Here is a 23,472-nt window from a genome sequence, read left to right on the forward strand (position 1 = left end):
CTGTTGAATTGTGTTCTCAAGAACTTCCTGCTGCCACGTTCAGTGGCTGCTTCTCTGGATTCATTCTTAGCTTTGCTGAGGCAGTATTGATAGGGGCCATGCTCTACCATGTGAAATTTCTCCATTTTCAGCCAACTGAGACCACTCAGGCCAGCAGTCCTGGTCTCTGGACATGTCTAACTCTTTCATCCATTTCCAGATGGGAGCAGAAACAACCGTCAAACTACAGTTTCTTTGAGGAGTTCAGTCAGTCACATCATGGGCCTCAGATATGTCACTCCAGCCTCAGCTGCCCTCGACCTAGACAAACCCATATGGCTTCTTGATCTTCAATTCAGCAAGTCCCCCAAAATCACGTTCCCCAAACATTTATACAAATGCCTACATCTGTCAGTTGGCATCTTCTTCTCCCTGACCCCCAATAAAACTGTCTTCACAGGTGGGCAATGTCTGTTGCCTCTCCTCTCTTTCCCCGTACCTTCCTGCTTTTCTATTCTTCCTTCATAATCTTTACAGTAATCCTTCATTCATGTCTCCCTTCTACCTCTAGGCCCTCTCATCTACCTGACATTTCCAGACCTCTGTTTCTCTTATCTCTACCGCCTTTAACTTCAGCTCCTTTTAAGTTGCACACTCAATTCTTTTTTCATGAGACTTTATCCCCTATTCACTTGAGGGTATGGAGTGGTCTTCCCACCTGAGCACCTCTACCATATATGCCCCTTTCTGCCCAAGCAGTAGACACCACTTGCTACCTGTTTTCTTGCACAATCTGCCCCTGCCACTAGATTACAGGTTCTTTTTTTTTTTAAAGAATTATTTATTATATTTTACATAGATGAGGACACTGTAGCTGTCTTCAGACACACCAGAAAAGGGCATCATATACCATTACAAATAGTTGTGAACCACCATGTGGTTGCTGGGATTTGAACTCAGGACCTCTAGGAAGAGCAGTCAGTGCTCTTAACCACTGAGCCATCCCTCCAGCCTTAGATTTTAGGTTCTTGAAAGGGAAATACTTTGTCTAATATCTCCTCAAACTCCTATCTCAGAGCACTATTACTACATTTTATAAATAGTATTGATCATAATGAGCAAAACAGACATTTTTGCTTCCTCAAAAGCAATACTAAGTCTAATACTGTCTCTTTTTTTCTTTTTCAACAAAGGCTGGAGAACTGTGCTCCATTCTGCAACAAGAGTGGCTCACACACACTCAAATGGGCTTCCTCCTGTCTTCCAGGCCTGTGTCTATAACACCGTGCCCCAGTTGAGGAGAGGGGCACAGTAGGTACCAAGATAAACAGCACACACAGCTGTGCTGAGAAGCTTTGAGTTCCAATGCGTCTGTGGCCCAGTTCCTCCTGCCCATTATCTGTGTCTCCTATCTCCAGTACACAGATCCAACTGAGAAGCCCTTTCTCCTTGTTTTGAGTTTCTGTTACTTTCCACCATGCTGGCCTGCCTTGCACTGAAAATAGACAAACACAAGAGACAGGCATAGTTATGCCTTCACATGAGTGCGGTAGAACAGAGTGAACTAAAGCTGATAAATTCCAAGCCTTGACCCAGTGCTTGAAAACATCCTCCACTCAATGGACTTCTCTAGAACATAACAGTGGTTCCTGCTTGAACAGTGGGTTCCTGCAAGCATGAACTACAGCACTGCCCTGTGGGTGTTTGTCCAATAGGCTGTGTCTGTTGCTCCCTCCTCCCTGCCTGTCCTCCGGTGTATTCAAGAAAAAGAGAGGAAAGAAATGTGCAAAGTGAGTAGCTTGCCCTATGGCAACCATGTAAAAGTTAGCAAACTTGGAGCTTCAGGACAGGGTAAGCTAGAAGTACTGTAGAAACTTTGAACACACTCTTGTAACCATTAAAAGAATGCTTGGAGGTGGGAGCTCTCCGGTGTTTAACAGTTAACTCTTTTTGTGTCTCATAATGCAAAAAGAGTTAATACAGTACATAATTACATAATACAAGAAGAGTTAATTACATAATATGTATTGCATAACTAGTCTCTGTGATTTCCTGTACTGTTCATATAAATTTACGACAAATAACAATAAATGCTATGATCTAATAAGTGGGGGGGAGGGGAGCAGAGGGACCCTGCTCTGTTTATGTCCCTCGCTCTTGTTGCAATACCCACTTCCCTTCTGGTTTGGTCAGTGAGCTTACTTGTCATCCAAGGCTAGGTCACCCTGCTGCCCTGGGCTCTCTAACGTTTGCTAGTGAAGGGGACATGGGAGACCTGCCCACAGTTTAACACAGAAGAGTCACTTTCAAACAAAAATGATCAAGGCAGCCATGACCCTGCCAGAACAGGAAAGCCACTTCAGGAAGGTGACTCTGCGTGTTAAGCTCGTTCTCTGAACCCTTAAATGTCATCTTGTGGATGTTTTCTGGAAAAGAGACTCTGCCTAGGGCATGCGCGTGGGTGTCTGTCTTTGATTCCCTAATTCAGGGAGTGATTAGGGGAGAGAGAAGTGAAATGAGTCAGATACATTTTTGAAGGCCTCCTTAGGCAATTTAGCAGAAGGAAGTGGGTCTCGGTGTTCCGATATGGAAAGATCTTCAAGATATTTGGATTAAAAAAAATCAGTGTGAGAGCATGCCTTCATTTTCATATGAATAAACCTGACTCCTCACTTTAGATTATATGAATGCTGTGTAAATGCACAAAAAAAAAAAAAAAAAAAAAAAAAAAAAAAGGTCAGGACATTATAAGGATGAACTCTTTGGAAAAAGAACTACAGAGACACAAACAGGGATGTTCACTTTGCCCTGCATGATGTTGCACAAGAAGGTTAGAATGGTAGCTTTCATGCACAATTTGGAAAATTAAAATATCATTTTAAAGAATACAAGAAGTACCCAGGACAGCAAATGACCGACAGGGCTTGTTACGCATGCCCTAAAGGACAGCTAAAATAATTTCTGGGTCGGAAAATACAATTACTCCAAAATGGCCTATTTTTGTTAACCCATCACCAAGTTCTAAACACTTTCTCTTCCAGCTCAACATTTTGTCACACACCTATGATTCAAGGGCAGCACCACTCTCTACCTGGGAGGTAGAAGCAGAAGGATCAGACATCCAAGGACATCCTCAACTACATAGTGAGGCTAGCCTGGGATACCTGAGACCTTGAATCAAATATAAGTGTATGTGTGTGTACATGCATATATATATATATATATATATACACACACACATATACATACACACATATATGTATGTATGTAAGTATGTTGTAGTGGCTATTCCTGGTTGTCAACTTGACTATATCTGGAATGAACTACAGTCTAGAATTGGAAGGCTCACCTATGATCCTAATTTGGAGGCTCAGAGATATAAGTTTCTGACCTGGATCTTGGCATGGAGACCTTGAAGCATAGTGGCTAAGACAAGGAGATCTCCGAGTTCAAGATCATTTGGGATTAAAGGTATGGATACACACACCTCTAATCTGGGCTACACCCTCTGCTGGAGATATATAAGGACATTGGAAGAAGGAAGATTCTCTCTCACTCTTCCTTGCCCGCTTGCTTCGTGGGACTGAGAAACTGCTAGATCCTTGGACTTCCATCTACAGCTGCTACTGATCATTGTTGGGGAGTTGGACTATAGACTGTAAGTCATTGACAAATTCCCTAACTATATAAAGACTATCCATATGTTCTGTGCCTCTAGAGAACCCAAACTAATACAGAAGTTGGTACCAGAAGTGGTTCTAGAGGAGAAAAAGTATAAGGATGAATGTTTCAAAATTTTGGAGTTGGTTGGTTGATCCAATAGCACCTTCAACTACTGAAACATCTCCAGATTCTCTCCCTCCTGGGATCTCAGAGAATATTGAAGACCCATGGATGAAACTATATCTCAAGCTTAAAGAAGCTAATGCCTTTGATTATCTTGATGAATTAGGTGATTCGGTGGTATACAATACTTTCTCCAAGTTGGGGAAAAAAATCAGAAAATGATTTTGCTGGCTGGTTGCTCTTAGCATCTCGGGGAAAAAACAATGAAGGAAAGGAAGGAGTTGTGTGATAAAATTGAAGAGCTCCACACTTAGAGTTGCTAAGTGTGCCCTTGAAGAGAATCTACTCTCTAGTAGCCACAGAGCTCAAGTAGCAGAAAATCAAACCGAAGCCCTCATTATAAGGTTGGCTGAATTACAGCGAAAATTTAAGTCTCAACCTCAGAAGGTGTCAGCAGTTAAAGTAAGGGCATTAATTGACAAAGAATGGGATCCTATAACTTGGGATGGGGATGTGTGGGAAGACCCAGTTGAAACTGAGAATTTGAATCTTCAGATTTTCAAGAATTTGCTCCACCTGAAGAAGTACTACCCTCAGCCCCACCCCCTTGAAATAATGCCTTCTCTACCTGAAGAAATTAATCCCTCAAAGACGGATAATCCAGCAGTGACTTTTGCTAACAATACTGATGTTTCTCAGGGCCCACCAATAGTTTCTTCTAGACCTATAACCAGACTCAAGGCAAAGCAGGCCCCTAAAGGGGAGGTAGAAAGTGTAGACCATGAGGAAATACACTATACTAATAAGGAGCTTAATGAGTTTGCTAAATCATTCAAGCAGAAGTCTGGGGAATATGTGTGGGAATGGATTTTAATCATTCCCACGGTGTGGGATAATGGTGGAAGGAACATAAAACTAGAGCAGGCTGAGTTTATTGGCATGGGCCCTCTGAGTGGAGATTCTAGGTTTAATATGGAAGCTCGCACAGTTCAAAAAGGTGTCAAAAGTTTGTTTGATTGGTTGACTGAAGTATTTATCAAAAGATGGCCTACTGAAAAGGAGTTGGAGATGCCTGATATCCCTTGGATTAGTGTTGATGAAGGGATTTTACGGCTTAGGGAAATTGCAATACTAGAGTGGATACGTTGTGTAAAACCTAATCCTCCACAGTGGGAAGGTCCAGAAGATATGCACTTCACCAGTCCTACAAGACGCAAACTGGTGAGAGGGGCACCAGCACATTTAAAGAGTTTTGTTCTTGCCCTTTTCCTTGTGCCAGACCTTAGGGTTGGAGATGCTGCTGCTCAATTAGATGAATTAAATTCAATGGGTTTAATTGGGCCCCGAGTTAACAAGGGCCAGGTGGCTGCATTGAATCACCAGAGACAAGGTGATCGTAGATGGACAGCGTAGACAAAACAATGTTTATAATGACATACCCCATAATGGGCAGAGAGGTGGAATTTATAATGGTATGACTCGTTTGGACCTTTGGTGCTGGCTAATCGATCATGGTGTTTCCAGGGATGAAATAAATAGGAAACTTACTGCATATCTGTTTGATCTGTATAAGCAGAAAAATCCTCAAACAAATGATAGAAAGGCTGCATTGGATCGTGGCAAAAGGCAATCTCAGCCAGTGAATCAATTTCCAGACTTGAGCCAGTTTACAGATCCAGAACCCCTTGAATGAAGGGGTGGCCAGGTTCCCCTGAGGAAGGATCTTGATAAGACACCTAAAATGTTTTGCTGTTAGTCTTTCTCCAATTCTTCCCCAGTGGGACCTACGGCCTTTTACAAGGGTAACTGTACACTGGGGGAAAGGAAATAATCAGACTTTCTGGGGGCTATTGGATACTGGTTCTGAATTGGCACTGATCCCAGGAGATCCCAAGAAACATTGTGGCCCTCCAGTTAGAATAGGGGCTTATGGAGGACAGGTGATTAAAGGAGTTTTGACTGATGTGTGACTCACAGAAGGTCCAGTGGGTCCCCGAACACATCCTGTGGTCATTTCCCCCAGTTCCAGAATGTATAATTGGGATAGATATACTCAGAAATTGGCAGAATTCTCATATTGGTTCTCTGACCTGTGGAGTGAGGGCTATTATGGTTGGAAAGGCAAAATGGAAACCTTTAGAGTTCCCCCTGCCAAAGAAAATAGTGAATCAAAAACAATATCGTATTCCTGGAGGAATTGCAGAAATTACTGCCACAATCAAGGACTTGAAAGATGCAGGGGTGGTGGTTCCCACCACATCTCCCTTTAACTCTCCCATCTGGCCAGTGCAGAAGACAGATGGATCATGGAGGATGACAGTTGACTATTGAAAATTAAATCAGGTAGTAACTCCAATTGCAGCTGCTGTACTAGATGTAGTTTCATTACTTGAGCAAATTAACACATCTCCTGGAACCTGGTATGCAGCTATTGACCTGGCAAATGCCTTCTTCTCAGTACCTGTACATAAGGACCACCAGAAGCAATTTGCTTTCAGTTGGCAAGGCCAGCAGTATACCTTTACAGTTTTGCCTCAAGGATATATTAACTCTCCTGCCCTGTGTCATAACTTAGTTAGAAGGGACCTTGATCGTTTGTCTCTTCCACAAAATATTACATTGGTGCACTCTATTGATGATATTATGCTGATTGGACCAAGTGAAGTAGCAACCACTTTGGATTCATTGGTAACACATATGCGTATCAGAGGATGGGAAATAAATCCAACCAAGATTCAAGGACCATCTACTTCAGTGAAATTCTTAGGAGTACAGTGGTGTGGGCATGCAGAGATATTCCTTCTAAGGTGAAAGATAAGTTATTGCACCTGGCCCCTCCCACCACCAAGAAAGAAGCACAACGCTTAGTGGGTCTATTTGGATTCTGGAGACAGCACATTCCTCACTTAGGTGTGTTACTCAGGCCTATTTACCGAGTGACTCGGAAAGCTGCTACATTTGTGTGGGGCCCAGAACTGGAGAAGGCTCTTCAACAGGTCCAGGCTGCTGTGCAGGCTGCACTACCACTTGGACCATATGATCCAGCATACCCAATGGTACTTGAGGTGTCAGTGGCAGATAGAGATGCTGTTTGGAGCCTCTAGCAGGCCCCTGTAGATGAATCACAGAAGAGACCTTTGGGATTTTTGAGCAAAGCTCTACCGTCATCTGCAGGCAACTACTCTCCCTTTGAAAAACAGTTCTTGGCCTGCTATTGGGCCTAAGTGGAAACTGAACGTTTGACAATAGGACACCAAGTTACTGTGCGACCTGAACTGCCCATCATGAGCTGGGTGTTATCAGACCCTCCAAGTCATAAAGTAGGGCATGCACAACAGCAGTCTATTATCAAATGGAAGTGGTATATACGTGATCGGGCCAGAGCAGGTCCTCAAGGCACAAGCAAGTTACATGAAGAAGTTGCTCAGATGCCTATGGTTTCTACTCCTGTTACAATGCCATCTGCTGCCAAGCATGCACCTATAGCCTCATGGGATGTTCCCTATGACCAGTTGACTGAAGAAGAGAAGACTAGGACCTGGTTTACTGATGGCTCTGCACAGTTAAGCAGGCACCACCCAGAAGTGGACAGCTGCAGCATTACAACCCCTTTCTGGGACAAGCCTGAAAGATACAGGTGAAGGAAATCTTCACAGTGGGCAGAACTTCGGGCAATATATATGGTATTACAGTTTGTTTGGAAGAAGAAATGGCCAGATGTACGATTGTTCACTGACTCATGGGCTGTAGCCAATGAATTGGCTGGATGGTCAGGAACATGGAAAGATCACAATTGGAAAATTGGTGAGAAAGACATCTGGGGAAGAAGTATGTGGATAGATCTCTCCAAATGGGCAAAGGATGTGAAGATATTTGTGTCCCATGTAAATGCTCACCAAAGGTGACTTCAGCTGAGGAGGAGTTCAATAATCAAGTGGATAAGATGACCCATTCTGTGCACAGTCAGCCTCTTTCCCCAGCCATCCCAGTTATTGCCCAGTGGGCACATGAAAAAAGTGGCCATGGTGGCCGAGACAGAGGTTATGCTTGGGCTCAGCAACACGGACTTCCACTCACCAAGGCTGACCTGGCTACAGCTGCTGCTGAATGCCAGATCTGCCAACAGCAGAAACCAACACTGAGCCCCAGATATGGCACCATTCCTCGAGGTGACCAGTCAGCAGCCTGGTGGCAGGTTGACTATATTGGACATCTTCCCCCGTGGAAAGGACAGCGTTTTGTTCTTACTGGAGTAGATACTTATCCTGGTTATGTATTTGCCTTTCCTGCACGTAATGCTTCTGCCAAAACCACCATCCGTGGACTCACAGAATGCCTTATCTATCGTCATGGTATTCCACACAGTATTGCTTCTGACCAAGGAACTCATTTCACAGCCAGAGAAGTGCGACAGTGGACCTACGATTATGGAATTCACTGGTCTTACCATGTTCCCCATCATCCTGAAGCAGCTGGTCTGATAGAAAGATGGAATGGCCTTTTGAAGACACAGTTATGGCGCCAATTAGGTGGCAACAGCATGGAGGACTGGGGCAGAGTTCTTCAGAAGACAGTATATGCTTTGAATCAGCGTTCAATATATGGTACAGTTTCTCCCATAGCCAGGATCCATGGGTCCAGGAATCAAGGGGTGGAAAAGGGAATAGTTCCACTCACTATCACTCCTAATGACCCTCTAGGAAAATTTTTGCTTCCTGTCCCCACAAATTTAGGTTCTGCTGGCCTAAAAGTTTTGGTTTCAGAGGGGGGAGTGCTCCTACCAGGAACCACAAGAAACATTCCATTGAACTGGAAGCTCAGACTTCCCCCTGGCCATTTTAGGCTTCTAATGCCCTTAAACCAACAGGCTAATAAAGGAATAACAGTTTTAGGAGGGGTAATAGATCCAGATTACCATGGGGAAATTGGATTGCCTCTCCACAGTGGAGGTAAGCAAGATTATGTCTGGAGTGCAGGAGATTCCCTAGGTCGTCTCTTAGTACTACCATGTCCTGTGATTAAAGTCAATGGGAAACTACAACAGCCTAATCCAAGCAGGATGACAAAGGACACAGACCCATCAGGAATGAAGGTATGGGTCAATCCTCCAGGAAAAGAGCCAAGACCTGCTGAGGTGCTTGCCAAAGGTAAAGAAAATACAGAATGGGTAGCAGAGGAAGGTAGTTATAAATACCAGCTAAGGCCACGTAACCAGTTGCAGAAACGAGGATTATAAGGTAATATGAATGCTTCTATCTTATTTTGTTGAAGATATATTTGTCTTTCTTCCAATCCCTTTAACATCAATTGGTATTGAAACACTAAAAGAATATTCCCAAAGGACATTTGCCCATTGTAAATTTACAAATGTGTTTGCGATTGTACGAGGAATAGTTATATCATGTTAGGCGTATTCACAATCTTGTTATTGTTTCATGTGGACATGAGATATTATTTGTGTCAAGTTGACAAGAGGTGGATTATAGTGGCTATTCCTGGTTGTCAACTTGACTATATCTGGAACGAACTACAGTCTAGAATTGGAAGGCTCACCTATGATCCTAATTTGGAGGCTCAGAGATATAAGTTTCTGACCTGGATCTTGGCATGGAGACCTTGAAGCATAGTGGCTAAGATAAGGAGATCTCTGAGTTCAAGATCATTTGGGATTAAAGGCATGGGTGCACACACCTTTAATCTGGGCCACACCCTCTGTTGGAGACCTACAGCCTTTAATCTGGGCTACACCCTCTGCTGGAGATATATAAGGACATTGGAAGAAGGAAGATTCTCTCTCACTCTTCCTTGCCTGCTTGCTTTGTGGGACTGAGAAACTGCTAGATCCTTGGACTTTCACCCACAGCTGCTGCTGATCATTGTTGGGGAGTTGGACTATAGACTGTAAGTCACTGACAAATTCCCTAACTATATAAAGACTATCCATATGTTCTGTGACTCTAGAGAACCCAAACTAATACATATGTATACATTCAACTACTTCCCAGCACCTCCCTGACTTTCCATGTCTAAGCTTCCCCATGGCTCCCACACAGGACTGCACTGAGTCTTCACTCTTCCCTTACTGTGGGTTTCCAGCTCAGATGCCACCATCCTGACTTCCTCAAACACTCTTGATTTCCTCTTTAGTTTGTGCTGTCATTAAACACACTATGGGTTTTAAGTCTCGCTTTGTTGTCTGTCCATCTTACTGATATAAAGACTCCATTTGGTCAGGGCTGTATTCTCAATTGTTTGTTTACTCCTAGAACATGTATCTGCCTTGTGCCCAAAGAAGCCACCTGCACATAGAATCATTCACAGATGACAGAGGCTGTGCCCAGTTACAGAGACCACTTAACTGATGTCTACAGAGAGGGATCAGTTCAGCTCAACCAAACAGAAATGCCAATGATCCTGTAGACTAGCAAGAAAAGCTAAAGACTTAAAGAAAGGAAAGGGGACTGAGAAAAAGTGGAATTATATACACATGGCCTTTTGGGAATAGCACATATTGGAGGGAGCAGTTAGAGAGTGGTGCTGCCCAGTGTTTCGGGTAAGAATCACCTACCAAGTATAGTTACCCATCCGCAGGCATGATGAATCCATCCTTACCTACACCACCCTACTGTCTTCCCCAGGCTCAGGCCTGAAGTCATCTGGCCTCCACTGACCAGGCACTGAGGATGACAAGAACACACACAGTGCTTTGAAGTCAAGCTGACCAGTGTTCCAATATTAGCAGCTCAGCTGTGGACAAGGCATTTAACCTCAGTCTAGCTGTCTCTCATTGTGTATCAGATACAATGAGGTAATACTATCTGCATTTTGGACAGAGTCTCTATAAATTAATTATACACATGTGTAAATATATACAGCTAGAAAACAATGGGCCCTATTGTGTTATATAGACAGTAGCTGCAGTGCTATATTCCTACTGGCATTATCTTCATTAGTTGCTATAACTGAATACCACAGACTAGGTAATTTACAAACAAGAAAGGTTTCTTTGGCTCTTGGTTCTTGAGGTCTACAGTCAAGGAAGGGCTGCACCTTGTTAAGGTCCATCTTGTTGGAGGGGGAGACTACAGCAGAAGGACTCACATGCTGAGACACAGCAAACGTGCTGGCTTGGGTCTCTCTCCCTCTTCTTAGTCAACCACTAATGCAACTGTGGAGGTCCCAGGCCCATGACCTCATCTAATCCTAATTACCTCCCAAAGGCCCCACCTCCAAGTGCCACCGTTAGATTAAGTTTCCAGCCCCTTAATAATGCACAGTGGGGATTACATTTCAACAGGAGTTGTGGTGGAGAAGTTCAAGCCATCGTAAGTACTGCTAATGATAATAGAAGAATGATGAGCCTTGGTTCCTGCAAGACCTGATTACAATTTGAACTGCAACATCCACATTTTCCTTCTGTGCTTTGTCATCCAGTCCTTCTAAGCTCTTAGACTGCTTCTGTCCTCACTGTCTTGCTAAACTCTTTCTCAAAACTTGCTGGAGCCCATTGCCTGAGAATAAGCAGCTAAACCAAGGTGATATTTTGTTTTTGCAGTCCTTTTCCACTGGGGCTGAAGCTAATGTGGCAATCACACAGAAGATCTTCAGCCACATGTCATCTGGTAAAACCCAAAGGAGGAATCCAAATGGGATCATATATAGTTTCTTAAAAGCTCTGGGTGACCTCCAGTCTATAAGGGTAAGGACTAAAATCCTCCTGGACATATGGAAGGCCCTGCAGGTATGGGTTCCACCCATCTCTCTCTATCCCTCCAAACCGATCACACTCTAGCCAAGTTACACTTGATTTTACTCATATCCCTGATTAAACCATCCCAGCCACTTCTCCCTCCCCAAATCCTTCAGGTCCCAAGAAAAATTTCACATATTCAAAGAGGATTCACCAAGCCTCCAGACGGAATTCAGTCCCTAACCATGTGGTCTCGTGAAAACCAGCACTTTAATATTAGCATGCTGCTATTTAATTCATTGGTCATGTGATTAGATTCAATACTGGCCACCCCACCCCCACCCCCAACTACTAGACATCAAGTTTACAAAGACAATATCCCTGTGATCCTTTCTCATAGCTAAAATCCTCCCCAGAGTTTAGCAAGGCTGGACACAGAAACTTGTCTCATAACCTATTTGTCAAGTGGATACATGGCGTCACAGATAGATAGATGCCATTTCAGTCTAGTGGCTTTCAAATGGACACCTGCTAGTTCCTTCTAGAGACTATGGGTCATTCTGAGGGGCACATGGGTTATATATAGGCGTACCCTGGAGAGTAGAAGTGTATCATGTGTGCTGACTGAAGAGGGGCCTTCCATTGTATTCACATGGTTTCTCTTCCTGCTGAGACTCCCTCAACAAGGAACAACATAAGGTACCAATAGTGGGTGTGGAAATAGGACATGCAAATCCCATAGCTCAGCAGTCTTCACCTGAGTCTAGCACTAACTACCCTATCTATCACAGTATAGGCACTTAGGGGCTAGTGTCTATGGAGCTTAAAATGACAGTGTGAGGGCTGGAGAGATAGCTCAGCGGTTAGTGGCACTGACTGCTCTTCCAGAGGTCCTGAGTTCAATTCCCAGCAGCCACATGGTGGTTCACAACCATCTTTAGCTCCAGTTTCAAGGGATCTGACAAACTCTTCTAGATTCTCAGGAATCCACGCACGTGTACAGATACATACAAATATCCACATATGTAAAATAAATCTTTTAAAATTGTGTATGTCAAATACTCTATTCCTATTGGACAGAGCCTTGAGAGTACTCTTGATTTAGAAAAAGTATATTCCTTTCTTTCCAGAGCCAACTAAGTTTTAAACAGGCCTTGCAAGAGTCCAGGCACAGAGAGGACAATTAAAGGAAAAATCTTTCTTCCTTAAGTGCAGAAATTACCATACTAAAGTCAGAAACGGTAGATACCAAGAACTGTATAAGAGAAGCATAATTTATCTTCTTCAACGGGGAGCTCTGATTGTCTTCTGGTGTTTTCAGCCATGAGGGAGTCGTAGATTATAGAGACTGACTTTTAGATGTGTCGCCTGGTGTACCAGCTGAACTCAGAATGGAATGATGAGAGCCACTGTAAATTACCTGGCGCTCCTGAAGGGCCTTTCCGACATAGATCCTGCAGCTTTCACAGGTTCTCATTAAATCTTTCCCAATAGCCTGCAAGGTCAAGAATTCACCTCCACTAGGCAAGAGACACTGGGGACGAGCCTAGGACTACAGAGACAAGGATACACACACATACACACACACATATATATCGGGGGGATGATTTATATTTTTGGTAAGGGACCCAAATTTCTGATTCAAAGAGACACTTGGCAGCATGGAACAGATCATTAAAGGGTAAATTAGGATCTGACTTGGCACTCAAGAAGTATTCAAGTGACCAGGAACACTGAGGATTTGGGAGCCTCTGAATAAGATGGCTACCTTCTCACCATCCCAAGAGTTTGGAAATCTCAGACTGAAGAGCATAGTTCCACGTCTTCACTATCCGTGCTACCAATGGCTTATACTTTTGTATCTCTCTCTCGCACACACACACACACACACATACACAATCTTTTAAATTTTACTTCACTTGCTTCTCTGTATGGTTCACAGTTCCTCCTCTCCAGTATCACAGTTCAGACTGAACATGTGAGCCACCACACTCTCTCCTTTGTGCAAACTGAGCACCCCGTTACCCAATCCTCTCCTCTGGCTGGGAGAACTGAGCGCAACTCCTCATAGGCCTGTACAAGCCATGGCTAAGTGTGAGGCAAGCATTTGTTTCGGGAAAGCGTCGGAATGTGGATCTTTCCAGCATCACCCATCGCGAGCACCGTTTACCAGGAACAGACACACTCCTTTAACCAAGCAACATGTTTACTCCTTCGTTCTCAATCACATGCTGTCCTGTTTTGCTTTCTGCTGCTATCATAAACACCTCCACCAAGAGCAAGAGCAACTGGAGGAGGAGAGAGTTTATTTAATCCTACAGCTTGCAGACCATCCTGAAGGCCAGTCAGGGACTCGCGTGGGTGGGGGGGGGGGGCAGAGCTGAAGCAGAGAAAATGGAAGAGTGCTGCTTGACCGGCTTGCTCCTCATGGTCTGCTCAGTGGTCTGCTTTCATGTCACATCCAGGGCCACCTACCCAGGAGTGACACCACAGACAGAGCGCTGGGACCTCCCACACCAACCGTCTATCAATGCTTGCCTAAAATCCAATCTGATAGAAGCATTTCTCAGTTGTGGTTTCTGCTTACTAGATGACTCGAGCTTGTGTCAAGTAGACAAAAAACTATCCAGCTCACATGGTCTTCCCACCTCAGCACCAGTTTTTATATTAGAGAGACAGACAGACAGACAGACAGACAGAAACAGAGACAGAATGTGTGTAAGAAAGCTCTTATTTCCTTTATCACTGCTGTGTAGGCAAACTAAGGGCCCAGCAGGACCATGGGAGGCCTCTGTGCAAAGCAGCAACAGCCCTAGGATGGGGGACACAGGCCTACAGCCAGCGGCAGGGTATCTCAGCTTCAGCCTCAGCCCCAAGCCCATGTAGAATTCAGGTCCATTTTACCAGATCCTCCTATTTCTTAAGAGAAGTTGTAAATCTGGATTTTTATATGAAATTCCTCATTTTTTAATCTTGGCAACTAATTGAATTTCTTTAAACAAGTATGCAGGCCAAGAAAAACACAGTTTCGGGCCAAGATCTACATATGCCCTCCTCTGGAGTGTGCTTTCAATATCCCTAAGAGCAGAGTCTCAGAAGACTAACTAAAGGTTTCATTTCAGTGCTGGGGCTATAGCTCACCTGGGAGAGTAAGTGCCTACCTCACTGGAGACCCTGGACTCAATTCCTAGCATTCCATAAATGGTGCGCGGTGGCGCATGCCTATAACTCTGACATCCTATCATTCAGGAGGTGGGGGCAGGATGATCAAAACTTCAAGGTCACCCTCAGCTCTATACCAAGTTCAAGGCTGGGAATACAGGAGACCCTACTAAAAAAAAAGGAAAGGAGAGGAGAGGAAAGGGAGGGGAGGGGAGGGGAAGGAAAAAGGAAGGGGAGGTGAGAGGATAGGGAAGGGGAGGGGAGGGGAAGGAAAAGGGAAGGGGAGGGAAGAGGGGAGGGGAGGGGAGAGGGGGAAGGGAGGGGAGAGGAGAGGAGAGGAGAGGGGAGGGAAGGGGAGGAGAGGGGAGGAAAGGAGAGGATCTCAATTCAGGGTAGATGTGTTCCATGATCCCAACAAGTAAGATTTGGATAAAGAACCACCTAGAAGAAGCAGAACCTAAGCTTGGACTTCCGACAAGAACTAGGGAAACAGGGACCCATCTCCGAGGACATAGGTTTAAGTCAGTGGCCAAACCAGTGGGTATTTTACACTGACAAATATAAAGAGAGGAGATTCTTAGAAACACTAAAATATGTGCGTTTTTAAAGCTAGGCTTATTTGAGTATAAATTTACCACTTTCTGCATACTTGTATTTGTTTTGGCCTATCTAGATAGTCATAAAACTGCTACTGCAATCGAGATACAGAAAATTATCATTACCCCCACACCTCCCTCTATTCCCCCTTTATAGGACAGCTTTATCTGGCAATCTTTGACTTATTCTTTTTCCCTACAGATATTTTTCTTCAGGATATCAAATAAGTTGAAGCTTCTGGCTTACAGCTTTCCTGAATCTGACCTTTTTCACTAAACACTTAAATGCTTCTGAAGTCTGGCCATGTTTTCATTCATCTTCTTCGTCTTCTGTCACTAAGCAGCTTGGCATTCCTCCGAAGCAAACAGTTTATCAACCCATCAAGTAAAGGACTTAGTCACTTAGTGGTCGTGAGCTAGACACTAGGAACTTTCACAGAGACCTTTATTTGTGAATACAGTTTCTATGGGATACTAAAAAATTAGATTCCTAGATTCTATAGTAAACATATACTTAACTTATAAGAAACTTTTAATTTGTTTATTTTTTATTACATATGTATTGGTGTTTTACCAACATGCATGTCTAGGAGAGAGTGTTGGATCCCCTGAAACTGGAGTTGTAGACAATTGTGAGCTGCCATGTGAGTGCTGGGAATTGAACTCAGGTCCTCTTGAAAGAGCAGCCAAGGCTCTTAACTGCTGAGCTATCTCTTCAGTACTGCCACCCCCTCCCCAACCCCACCCCCACTTTCAGCAAAGAAACTCTTCTGTGGGCCTGGGAGTTCAGCAAGTTCCCAATGCACCAACATGAAGAATTGAGCTTGGATCACTAGCAGCCATGTAAAAAGCAAACATAACAACACGTGCTTGTAACCTCAGCACCAGGGAAGGGGAGGGGAGAGGAGACTAATGGTGTTTGCAGTTCATTGGCCAGCCAAGCTGCCAATCAATGTGCTTCAAGTTCAATGAGAAGCTCTGTCTCAAAAAAAGTAGAAAGTAGACAGACTTAAGAACAGATACTCAATGTCAACCAATCTCTATACTATATGCATGCACATGCACCCACACCAACCCATATAAGTGCACACATCCACATAACTATATATACCACATGCATAACCTGACACACATACACAGAATGTTTAAGAAGAAAAGACACTGTTTTGCAAAGTGGCAGAATAGTCTCAGAACGTTCTCTTTCCAGAGCTTGGTACTGTTGCCTCTCTGGTTTTACTCTGTTCATTAGTTTTGAGATCCTCTGATAGCATGTGGCATACACCCGCTTTTGACAGATTATAGTAAACATGGAAGATTGTCCTCTAAATCCAGGGTCTCTGCATAAATAATTGTAACTTCAGATATGATGTTCTGTCCTTGTACACACCACCTTACCTGTCTTCGGGATGGTTTTTAAAATTCAAATCCCCACAACAGGACCGACGCTAGTTGGCCTTATGTAATTATGGTAAGTGCCAAGAGGGGGGAAATACTTTGACCTGCTCTTTCAGCAGTTAAAAATAATACTGAAACCAATGTAAGCACACAAGACGTGCTCAGTCTCGAGTTACACATTAACAGGGTTTGGTCTGCCTGCAGCAGAGCACAGCTCCAGCGCACACTCACTTATCAGTATTGCCAAGTCTTTCTACCTGAACTGGGCTTACAAGAGACCTTTTGAAAAGATGCAGGAAAAACAAGCAACGCACATTTCCTGGCAATAAACATAAAAGTTTGCTCCAACATTCCAGAGATTTTCATTCAACATTCCTCCGGCCAACACATCTGCAACCTGCTGGCCCTTAAATATCAGTGCTTTTACATTTTAATCTCACAAACACCTTGGAAAATACTGTTTCTCTCTGCCTTCATGTCAGACATGTTTGGCCTTTTCCATTCTGTAAAACCACAGAAATATAATGCTTTTTACTTTCAACATGACTGAGCTCACTGAAGTTACGGTATGTTTTTCAGACCATTTGCTCTGTTCATTCTGCCTTTCCAACTGATTCCATTCTTGAAATGGTTCTATGAATATATTCTCTCATTATTAGGGCCTCTAGCAAAATTAAGGAGCTCTGGTATTAAATTATATGAAAGGAAAATATACTGCAAAGGGAAGGGTTTTTCCAGATCATGTCCTTGGGTACAGTTCTTTACAGCTACATTCCCTATCACTAGATGGTACAGTGGTCCTCAACCTTCCTAATACTGTAACCCTTTAATACAGTTCCTTATGTTGTGGTGACCTCAACCATAAAATTATTTTTGTTACTTCTTCATAACTGTAATTTTGCTACTATCATGAACTATATAAGTATTTTTTAGGAGATAGACGTTTACCAAAGGGGTTGTTAACTGCTGCTATAGTACTTCCTACTAAGGAATGGTTCAAGCACCTTTCTCCTATTAATGTCCATCACATGACTCATTTTGGCCACTTGAGAAGCAATGGTTGCTAGTTTGGAGGCTCAGGTTCAGAAGTTCTTGTGTGTTTCTGCCACTACCATAAGACAAGCATGACCTGAGTTGACCACTAATCCCAAGACAAAGATGAGAGGGATACAGACATAACAGAGTCCATTTGGTCATGGTAGCCCCAGTTAGTTCAAGACCTACATCTAGAGGCACAGCTACCCAGCCAGTTCAGTCTAATGACCCTTAAATATCAGTGACCCACAGCCAACACAATATGTGAGCTGTAGCAAATTGTTTTTAGCCGCTGAGCTTTAAATTGGTTTATTAAATAGCAAAAGATAAATGGTCTAAGCACATTCTGAAATTATTTATTAAAAATAATGCCAGCTACTCAGCATTTTAGAACACTGTATGTTGGCCGGGTGGTGGTGGCACATGCCTTTAATTCCAGCACTTAGGAGGCAGAGGCAGGCAGATATCTGAGTTCGAGGCCAGACTGATCTACAGAGTAAGTTCCAGAACAGCCAGGGCTACACAGAGGAACCCTGTCTCAAAAACAAAACAAAATAAAACCAACAAAAAATGAACACTGTATGTCTTTCATATAGGGCTAATTCTTAACACAAATAGGTACCTTCATACATTTGTAAAAAAGACATCAAGGTTAGTGGTATATGCTTATAACCCTAGTACTAAACAGTTGGGGCAGAAGGCTTATGAGTTCAAAACTAGCTTTCACAAAATATTGACACTCTGGAAAATCCTATTCCATTTCAAATATCTGTAACTAAGTAAATAAATTGGCAAAGACATCCATTCTGGCTGGGTCCAGGGCCATTTTGAACTAGCTTTCACAAAATATTGACACTCTGTCTGAGAATAAGTATAAAAGTAGAGGTCCAAGGTTAGTAGGGAAAAGGTCTCATTCAACAAATAAGACTAGTCTTAATCCTCATTACCACAGGAGCTAATGTGACTGTGCTGCTATGGCCTGTCCTATCTCCAGCTCTTTCTCTATACATGTTCTGTTTCTGTAACTGTGATTCTCAACAAAACAGGCTTGCCAATACGATGGTAACAGGATGTTACCAGTATCAACTAGATAGAAATCAAACTGCTAAACCTAAGAACACACAGGACAACCCACAGTAGCAAATAATAGTTGAACTCAATGTCAATAATGCCAAAGCCAAGAAACACTATACTTTGGTTTAAGTTCAAGTAGCTATTGATTCTTCCCTCTTATAAGAGTATGTAAGTTAAAGTCTTGGGAAATGTATAACAAAAATCTGTTTCTTAAACACATAAAAAAATCCCCCTTTAAAAATTCAAGTCAATTTTTCTGTATACGGTATGCAATGTATATGAATGCTTGCCTTATTCAAAGTGTAAATGACTTGTTCACAAATGTCCCAAGCAAGAAATAGTTGATTAAAGAAAACATTTGTTTAAATATGTCTACATACCTACAAGTCATTACTAATATGTCAAATTAGCTGTCAAGAAAATCCTATTCCATTTCAAATATCTGAAACTAAGTAAACAAATTGGCAAAGACATCCATTCCAGCTGGGTCCAGGGCCATTTTGAATAAAACTGTTGTATTATGACAATGTCCTATGGAGTCTCAGTGACGAAATTCTCTTAATGATGTCCTAGAGAGTACGATTTAATATTGAATTCTTCCCTCAAAGTTTTGGATTCGTACCAAGAAAAACAACTGATCCTCAGAATCAAGAAATGATAAGGGTTCAGAATCAAGACTGGTGAATCAACTGTGGTTAAAATGTGTCTGTTCCTGAGGAAAGACCAGATCCGGATGCAAAGGCTCAAGTGGTGGCACTGGGAAAGATGGTATATATGCCAGTGAGGGCTCTCAGTGCACAGATATATGGGATAGATTGAATGAAAGCACTTTGGAAGACTTTGGGAATTGAAAACTAGAATTTGGCAATAAAAAGGACCCAGGATAGTCTGCTCAAGATTTGAGGTGATGCTGCAGTTTATCACCTACAAACCTTCAAATCATAGTCATAAAGCCAGGATTAGGCTAATACTGGTCCAGAAAGAAATCCAATGAGATCAAAGAATTCCCATAAGCAGGGTGGAAAACAGTGGTTTTCAATCTTCCTAATGCTACAACCCTTTAATACAGGGCTTCAAGTTATAGTGACCTCCAATTGTAAAATTATTTTTATTATTACTTCATGTATGTAATTCTGCTACTGTTATTAATCATAATGTAAGCAAATGATAGGCAGGATATCTAATATGAACCCCTATGAAAGGGTTGTTTGATGCCCCCAAAGGGGTTACAACCTAGAAATTAAAAACAGCTGGTCCAAAGGACCAATGGTTTCTAAAAATTGGGTCCTAGGATCTGCAGTCATGCTCTGTGGGGAAATCATGAAGGCAACTAAATTTCCACTGGTTTCAAGAATTAAGACATAGTCGATGCCTATAGCAAAAGAGGTCACAGGTCCTAGGGAGAAACTCACTACTGATACTCTGCTACATGGACACACAGGGAAACTACCTTCTAAACCTATTTATGCTTACACCCATATATCAGTACTGCTGTTAGCATGGGTCCGAGAAGCTTCTTTTCATAGGGGGCTGTAGTATTGAGTTTTTGCTACCCTGCTTTAAGCTCCGGACCCAGGTTCCCTTGGTTCTGTGGATGAAACACACACACATTAATTTATTTTCAACCTGCCTTAGTGGTTCAATTGCTGGGCATTTCTAATCTCCTTTGGCTAGTGTGTCCTTCCCAATACTCTTAGCTCAGCACCCTAAATCTGCCCTCAACTTAGTTCTGTTTCTAAAGGCCTGCCTGGAGAACCGGCCTATGGCCACTCTGCCCAAGATCTCACATGACTGGCCTCCTTTTCCCCCTCCAAAGCATGGAGAATTCAATCTCTTCTCCCTTGTGTCTGCTGGCCTGCCTGCAGGAAAACATTAAGTCCTGCCCATTCTGCCCAGCTCATTGGCCACTAGCATCTTTATCAATGAATCAAGAACCAATTGGGGAACAGGATCTTCATGGTTCATGTAGTGATTCCCGATCAAAAACATCAGAACTACCCCCTACAAAGGGCAACAGTTAACACACGCACGAATCCACAGATGATCAAGGTGATGAGAATAGGAAACTGTTGCACTCTCAAACCCTAAAGAGGATATCTCTATCAGCCCTCCCAAGGCTTAGGAACCATCATGGAGGAAGGAATGGAAAAACTTTAAGAAGAAAAGAAAGGAGAGGAGCTGTGGAACATCGTCTTCTGGATAGGACATATTCACTGTAATCATGGACACACAGCAACAGTGATAACCTTCACATACACACATACACACACACATACACTCACACACACAGGAAAGAGAGGAACACATTGGAACAGGAAGGGATCAGCAGAGGTGGGAGGAGAAAAGGAAAGTTTAGTGGGATGAAGAGGACCATGACACATTGTACATACACAGGAAATTATCAAAAATAAAGTTAACACCATGAAAGCATCCTATCATAGCATTAATGCTGAGGCCTGAGCAATATTTCTGAATCTTATCATTATCACCTTGGGGACTAACTTGGCTAGAACACAGGTATACTTGGTGCATAAAGTAGTAGCACTTTCGTATGACAGCGCAATAGACTTTGGCCATGATGTTCATTAGGAAAGTAATGAAAGACCGACTGTGTAAGGTTCTAAACTCTCCACTCCCATTTCAACCATGAAAGGTTCCACTTTATCTGTTTTAACATTGCTACCCAACTCTTCCTCTCCAAAAATAAGTTCTACTGATGAAAGAAGCTTGGAAAACAATGCATTAAGCAGTAGTGACCCCAGGTTGGAAAGGCATGTTGCTGAAGCACTGAAAACAAATCCAGCCATGACCCCAGTGACAAGGCTCTTCAAGAGACACTGCACATTTTTTCTGAGCAAAGTATCCCTGTATGCTGGCATGTGTCTCCCCGATTTCATTCATTTTATATAACGTACACTAGAATATATTTGAATGAAATGGGATTTTAATGAATATTTATTGCTTAGAGGAAGAGCCTAGATATGAAGGCCTAAAGTGAACCAGGATGGTCATTCTGATTAATGTTGTTCCTTGGCTCTGTGGTCAGAAGGTCTAGTAGGAGCGATACACCTGGTTTTTGGCATTGTGGTTGATGTAAATGGTTGTGACATTCACTAAAAAGAAAATATATAATTGAATTGACCACACATACTCAGGTCTGTTTTATCTGCAATGAGGAAAGAGAAGAGCAACGATGCCTTCAGTGTCTGTTGTAAGGTTGGCATGGCTTTATGTTAGAGGCCATCTCTTCCCCTGAAGTTGAAAGCAGAGAGAGAGGACTATTGAGCATATTCCCAGTCAAGTTCCTAATTTGGGTCATTGCTTGGAGACCACGAGCAGGAATTGATTTGTTTATGTTGTCTACACTTCTTCGAGCCTGTTAGACACTCTGGCTTTTACACGTGTGAATTTGTAGCCCTCCGTTTTTCCACTGTTGGCCATCACTCCATCCCGATTCTAAAGCCATCTATATTCTGTTTGGGTGATAGTTAGCACGTCTAACCACTTCATGGAAAAACCAACAGGAGGAAACCACCAAGTAAGAGAGAAAGTTAGCTTAGTCCAAGTTCTGGCCGCCTCACACCTTGTGTTTGTTCATGGAGTTTGCCACAAAGTTCCCTTCTAATAGCCTCATTTACAACTTTCCTCCAGCTGCCAAGTTATCGTCCAGTAGAGTTCTCCTGTTACTTTGACTCTGGTAGCCACCGAGAACCTGAAATGTTCAACAGAAACTCTTAGACCAAGCACTAAGATGATCCACATCAGGCACAAATATCTGTCTACCTGTCATTTGGTGGTCACAGTTGGCATTTGATGATAGTATGAGCAGCCAAGTAATTATAGAGGAAGGATATAGAGGATTTCTATCTAAATGCTTGGCATGTTATGTCCCTGGAGCACTGAAGTCAAGAACAGAAACTGTAAAAGGTGTACAGACTAAGGCCCCTGAGCTATGCGTCAAATAGTCTCTTTACTAGATGTTCATAATTTGTTCTTGAATGATTGCCAGATACTGCACTGAGGACCACACAAAATTAGAGCAAATGCTATAATCCAATGAGCCTCTAGCATCAGAACCAGACTTAGATGCAAATATAGCAGCCATTTCTACCTGGTAGAATCAAGACTGCTATTAACATTCTGCTGGTGTTCCTTATTTTCTGCTGTAAACATATATGACTTTTATGGGTAGAAAAACATAAATATTGATATAAACATTCTTGGGGGTCAGGATTCAAAGCAACCATGTCTAGCGGCAGGAATCACATCCTTTCTAGTGCTCTCCCTCCCCCTCGTTAATCATATGTTGCCTTTATTTAATAAACAAGTAAATAAGGTTGAATGTGTGTCAAGCACCTTTCTTCCTTCCCTTCCTCAATATAATGTTTTAATTATATTGGATAATAATAAATAATTAATTATTTGGAAATTTTATACAATGTGTCCTGATCACATTCACTTCTCATCCCTCCCTGGTCTACCCCACCCCCACCCCCACAATCCTTGTACCCTCCCTTCCCTTCAAAAACCCCACCAAGTCCAATTTCTGTTGCCCACATGCAACAGCTTCTTTTGTAGTAGCATTGATGCCTGCAGACTTATAACTGAGAACAAGAGTCATTGAAGACAAACCCCTTTCTAAGCACCAGAAATGCACTGGTTTGTTTAAACTTCATGTTGTCTTGAGGCCTGCTCACATCCTTTTACAGATGGGAAACTAGGCCATGGAGAACTTAAATTACTGACCAAGATGCA

At 42.7% G+C, this 23,472-nt stretch overlaps 1 long non-coding RNA gene across 1 annotated transcript in view; it reads right to left on the reverse strand.

The window, feature by feature from the left end:
- The window catches only part of LOC127688460 (uncharacterized), a 113,108-nt gene that overhangs the window by 77,582 nt on the left and 12,054 nt on the right, over window positions 1–23,472 (reverse strand). The window lies entirely within an intron of this gene.

Source organism: Apodemus sylvaticus, chromosome 1 (assembly GCF_947179515.1).
Source record: "Apodemus sylvaticus chromosome 1, mApoSyl1.1, whole genome shotgun sequence".
Lineage (NCBI taxonomy): Eukaryota > Metazoa > Chordata > Mammalia > Rodentia > Muridae > Apodemus > Apodemus sylvaticus.